Below are 6,323 nucleotides of genomic sequence, written 5' to 3' on the forward strand. Positions count from 1 at the left end.
ACTAGGAATTACATAAAACTTTCTAAGGATATTAATCATTAACTCTTCCTTTGAAACCTAGAAAGAATTGGCTTTAGACGAATAGCTCAAAAGAAAGGAATCCCTCAAGAGTTTTAGAAAGTAAAGTCAAATATTTTTAAGTATTTTTTAAAAACTAGTGGATGTGTGGTTGACAGTTTTACAAGATGTGAGGTAATAACTCACTTGATCTTGCTGGCAATTTATGAAATAGTTAATTCTTTTTCCAAGACAGGGGTGTTTTTATGCAGCTCTTGCTGTCCTGGCACTTACTACGTATACCAGCCTGGCCTTGAACTCACAGAGATACATTTGTGATCTGCCTCCCAAGTGCTGGAACTAAAGGCATGCACCATTACACTCAGCTATGAAAGAGGAGATAATTCTTGAATATGAAATTTAAGCCTTGGTAAATGACAGGCTAAATTATTTTTACTTATTTTCCAAGATGGAATTAAAATTTTCTATGTTTTTGCTGTTTTGAGTCATCATCATCATTGTTGTTGCTATTACTGTAGCTTGATAAAATTGATCAGTAAACATTTATTTATTGTTAGTTCCTTAGGTTTCTACAACAAATCTCTAGATAGATATAAAGCAACTGAGTTATATGGTCGTCTCCATGCTCATGCAGACTGAAGACAATTAGGCTTAGAGTTTATATTAAGTGAAGAAACCATAGCAGGATGATGGAAAGACATATGTAGACAGAATAGAACTAATGAATGCTACAGAGATAATATTAAAACTGAAGTCACCAGTGCAGAGGATGGGTATAAAATTATGTTTGCTCTGTTCTCCTGTGATACAATGAGACAAGAAGTCTCTTCATTGCTCCTTTCATGTCCTTGTTCCTCAAAGTATAGATAAGGGGTTAAGCATAGGCGTCACCAAACTGTAGAACAAGGACAGAAGTTTGTTCTTGTCCTGGGAATTAGAAGATGAGGGTTGTACATACATGCTGATCACCGGTCCATAGAAAAGAGACACAACAACAACATGAGAACCACATGTATTAAAGGCTTTCTTCTTGCCCTCTGAGGAACGAATCCTAAGCACGGTAACTACAATGAACCCATAGGAAATAAGAATAAGTGGACAAGGGGACCAGGGAGTAGAAAGTCCCTACAATGGAGAGCATAGCTATGTTGAAGGCGGTGTTAGCACAGGACATCTTGATCATCACTGGGACCTCACAGAGGAAAGTTGTCTACCTTGTTGTTTCCACAAAGTGGCAGCTTGACAGTGAGGGTTGATTGAAGCAAGGAGTTAGCCAAACCACTCAGCCATGCCATGGACACCAAGAGGATGCAGAGTTGCTGATGCATGATGGCTGAGTACCTAAGGGGCTTGCATATGGCCATGTAAACGATCCAAAGACATCACAGCCAGGAGGATGCACTCTGTAGACCCCAGGAAGTGAAAAACATAAAACTGTGTCACACAGCCTGCGTAGCTGATAGATTTATCTGGGCCCCAAAGATTCAGAAGCAGCTGAGGGATGTGGTTGTGGTAAAACACAGATCCAAGAAGGAAAGGTTGGAAAGGAAGAAGTACATTGGACTGTCCAGTTGAGAGTCTATCCTGGATACAACAATAATTGAGATATTTCCAGCACCGTGCAGACATAAGCAACAAGCACCGTTATGAAGAGGGGCATTTCCAGCCATGGATGGTTGGAGAATCCCAAAAGATGAAGATCTTTGGAGCACTTGCATTGCTTAGATTCATTACTTTTGTTGACTGGTGAATTCAAGAGAAGGTGAAGACTTGTATTTTAGTGTGGAATTTCTATGGCAATCAAGATACCGAGTTAAGAAAAATTAAGAGACTTTTCTTGGAATGCCTCTTCACAGAACTGATTTAATACTGCAGGCTGAAAATTAATAGTCTGAAGAAACAAATATTGCCTTTTAGTGCCTCCAAGAGAAAGATTAATGAATCTAGACATTTAACCAAGAATTAATAATGCAGCGTATTTTATAGAACAACAAACAAGTAAAGGAAACCTTAGATTGATCTTATGTGAGCTAGAAGAATAAATGGATGATTCTAATAATGCCTAAAAAGCACCCATGTTGACTTACCTCATGAATTTCTAACATCCATGATCTACTGACCCTCGCCATGCTCTAGTTAGATTGAAAGTTGGTTTGGGTGAGTTCAGAACTCTGAACTCTATGTGAGTCAGCCTGAGTTACATATAAACAACAAATATTGCTCTCTTCTCCAAACCTTTGACTACCTTTTACCTATTTCACTAGGAGGAACTGATCTCTTAAAATAATTTGGAACTTGAAAAAAAAGATTAAATAGTTTATTGCAAATCCTAGAGATAAAATGTCATTAAGGGCGAGATGACTTATCAGCATACTATGAGTACATTAGTGAATCTCACAGTCTGAGTTGTGATCTGACATACATTTGGACAGTTATGCTTTGTTTTTGTCAGTTGGTTTAGCTGTATGTCCATGATACATAAGAATACCTTTTCCCCACAACTCTCCACACCCCGCCTTTCTCTCATTCATGTATTTTGAGACATGATCTTACTCTGTAGACTAGGCTCATTTGAAACCCTCCGTGTAGCTTTGGCAGCCTCAAATATGTGATGAGATTTCTATCTCAGCCTCGCTAGTGTTGTGGGTGCGGGCATAGACCACCATACTCATCAGCTTTTTAATGTGCAATACTTAATGCAATATTTCCTATAGGTGCATCCAAATACTGAACAGTTCTCTTCATCCCATAATGATTGCATTTTCTTTCCTTGAATTTTTTTTTAAATTTCTAAGATCATTTCACTTAAATCTGATATTAAGACCTTCAACATTTTAATATTTGTGCATATTTATTTTAATTAGTGGAAATGCCCACTAATGCAAGGAACATCCATAAACTACCTTAAAATGTGTTTCAATATTATAAACGATGAAAATTTTTGTTAGTATCAAAATGTCATTCATACACAAATTCTCTAATATGCAATTTTTCATAAAGAATTCATAGCATGTAGAATTATACAAAACTTAAGTCAAATCAGATGTATAATCTCCACCAATATGAAATACCTACCTTGAACTAATGTTGACGTTTTGTGGTGGTTCTCCACTTTTCTTATAAAAGTGAAGATTGGTCTTTTTATCTTTTTGTCAGTGTTAATAGTGGATAAAGATTCACCACTCCTCTATATAGAGTGTTTTTTTAAACCATAAATCCTTAATATTTGATACTAAAACTAAGAGCATTTAAAGTGATGAAATATAATGTACCCTTAAAAAAATAAGTGAGGAAGGAGCTGGCAATTTTGCTTGGGGTTAGACTCTTTGCCTCTTCTGAACAAGGCCTTGGGTTTGAGTCCTGGCACCACAGAAAACAAACAAAGCAAAGGAAGGGCTCTCGCACCTTATAAAGCTATGAGACTTTGCTCTCCGTGTAGATAATAAATCTCAGTGGAAATTCCTTGGCAAGAGACACTACAAAAATTCCCCTTGTGGGTAAACTTCCCCATAATCTTCTTGTGAAAATAAAATGAAATAATAAATTGTAGCATGTGTGTGAAGAATGCATTGGGACTAAAAGAGTTTTTAAAGCCAAACAAACATTTTTTTAAAAAATCTCAGAAAATTGTCATGGTTCGTGAGAAAAATTTAAGAATTATTATGGTGCCAAGATCCAGATTTCCTTTATATATATTTTTCTCAAGGTTTCATTCTTGAAATTCCAGTTGTGCTAATCATTTAGCAATCTTAATTCTTTGTAATAATGGAAAAGACCAATCCATTCCAATATGACCTTTTAAAAAACTAAAAAAACTGTTGTCTTCAAATATATCTTTCATAATATTCTAGCACATTATAAATTTTTATTTGATCTTATCTTGATGATATTAAAATTATTAATTAAAATAAAACACTCTGTGTTGCAATGGATAATACATTATACTCCTAAAAGTTAAAAAATTGCCTCATTTATGAACATTAATATTTCAACCATCTGTTAAATTATTAAATACTAAGTACTCAGTATATGTCCACTGCTCCTTTTAATACTTCAAACAAACAGTGAATATCAACATCCCCAAATTTTCTGTGGTAGCATGTATTCTAATACAGAAAATAGTTGTGTTTACTCTCATTGTACTGAAATAATAAGTTTTAGAGTGACATAGGCGTGATTTGAAAAATTTTAAACAATTTACAAAGATAAAGAAATTTAAAAAGTGAAACATCTGTGCACCACGCATTTAACAGGCTGAGCTAGAAGGTCCCTGGAAAGAACAAGCTAGTGAGTTAAGGATTAGCTTTAATGTAAACCTCAGATTCAACCTGATTACATGTGATATAGTGATAAAAGAAGAATTGATGTCTGAGTAAAGCCAGGATGCTTGACATTCTATTTCTGCTCATATTTCTGTGTGTGATATTAAGTATTCGCATTATTATCTTCTCCACAAATGGGCAAGGGGAACTTTTTTATGAATTTGCTCAAAATTACTAAAAAATCTAAGGTTGTTCTTTCAATATGGGAGCTACTTTAGAAAAACTAAATAAAGATAATCATTGCAGTGGAAATCCTGCACATAGGCAAGCTTGAATTTCTATTGCCAACATATATAAAGTAAAACAGATGTTCTCTTGTGCATCGGGTTCTAAAAAAGATATAGCACATTTAATGAAAAAAGAGGCCATGAATTTGAAAGAGATCAAAGAGAAATGAATATAAGAGGGGGTTTGGAGGGAGGAAAGAGAAGAGGGAAATGATATACTTAAATAAAATAACTCCGGCAATCTTGTCTACTTCCAGTATCCAAGAGGATAACTATATGTTTTTCTTTGGGTTCACCTTCTTATATAGCTTCTCTAGGATTTTTTACTAATTATAGGCTCGATGTCCTTTATTTATGGCTAGAAACCAATTATGAGTGAGTACATCCCATGTTCATCTTTTTGGGCCTGGGTTACCTCACTCAGGATGGTGTTTTCTATTTCCATCCATTTGCATGCAAAATTCAAGATGTCATTGTTTTTTACCGCCGAGTAGTACTCTAATATGTATATATTCCACACTTTCTTCATCCATTCTTCCACTGAAGGGCATCTAGGTTGTTTCCAGGTTCTGGCTATTACAAATAATGCTGCTATAAACATAGTTGAACAAATGCTTTTGTGATATGATTGGGCATCTCTTGGGTAAATTCCCAAGAGTGGAATTGCTGGGTCCTGGGGTAGGTTGATCCCAAATTTCCTGAGAAACCTCCACACTGCTTTCCAAAGCGGTTGCACAAAAAATGGGAACATGGGGGTGGGGATGGGATTGGGGAGGGGGGGATGGGGAGAGAAAAGTGTGAAGTGGAGGATGGGAAGAGCTTGGGGGAATAGGATGGTTGGGATATAGGAAGGGTGGATATGGAAACAAGGAATTATATATCTTAGTTAAGGGAGCCATTCTAGGGTTGGCAGAGACTTGACTCTAGAGGGGTTCCCAGGTGTCCAGGAAGACGCCCCCAGCTAGGTCCTTGGGCAGCTGAGGAGAGGGATGCCAGAAATGTACAGATCCTATTGCCATACTCATGAATATCTTGCATATCACTATAGAACCTTCACCTGGCATTGGATGGAGAAAATGACAGAGCCCCACATAGGAGCACACCGGACTGAGCTCCCAAGGTCCCGATAAGGAGCAAAAGGAGGGAGATCGTGAGCAAGGAAGTCAGGACCGTGAGGAGTGCGTTTACCCATTGAGACGGTGGGACAGATCTAACGGGAGAACACCCAGTCCAGTTGGAATGGGACTGATGGAACAGGGGACCAAACCGGACTCTCTGAATGTGGCTGACGGTGGAGGAGGACTGAGAAACCAAGGACAACGGCAATGAGCATGAACTCTACAGCATGGACGGGCTCACTGTGAGCCTTGTCAGTTTGGTTGCTCACCTTCCTGGACTTAGGGAGAGCTGGGAGGACCTTGGACTTAACATAGTTAAGGGAACCCTGATGGCTCTTTGTCTTGGAGAGGGGTGGAGTGGGGGTATGGGGGGAGGGGAGGGGAGGGAAAGGGGAGGAGGAGAGGAGGAGATGGAAATCTTTAATTAAAAAAATGAGAAAAAAAATAAAAAATAAATAAAATAACTCAAAAACTAAAAATAAATTTAAAAAGTGAAACATCATTCATTTAACCCTTTCTGACCTTGAATTCTTGAACCTCCTCTGTCTACCTTCCAATTTCTAGGATTACTTCTTGTATCACTCTGAATGGACTATCATTTGGTATGCAACATGGATCCCAGATATTTAAAAGTATAA

General features: G+C 37.4%; 1 pseudogene; it reads right to left on the minus strand.

Moving 5' to 3' along the window:
• Positions 1-799: 799 nt before the first annotated feature.
• LOC119816233 lies at positions 800-1,749 on the minus strand (annotated as a pseudogene).
• Between the last annotated feature and the right edge of the window lie 4,574 nt (positions 1,750-6,323).

The sequence above is a fragment of the Arvicola amphibius genome, chromosome 6 (genome assembly GCF_903992535.2).
Source record: "Arvicola amphibius chromosome 6, mArvAmp1.2, whole genome shotgun sequence".
Lineage (NCBI taxonomy): Eukaryota > Metazoa > Chordata > Mammalia > Rodentia > Cricetidae > Arvicola > Arvicola amphibius.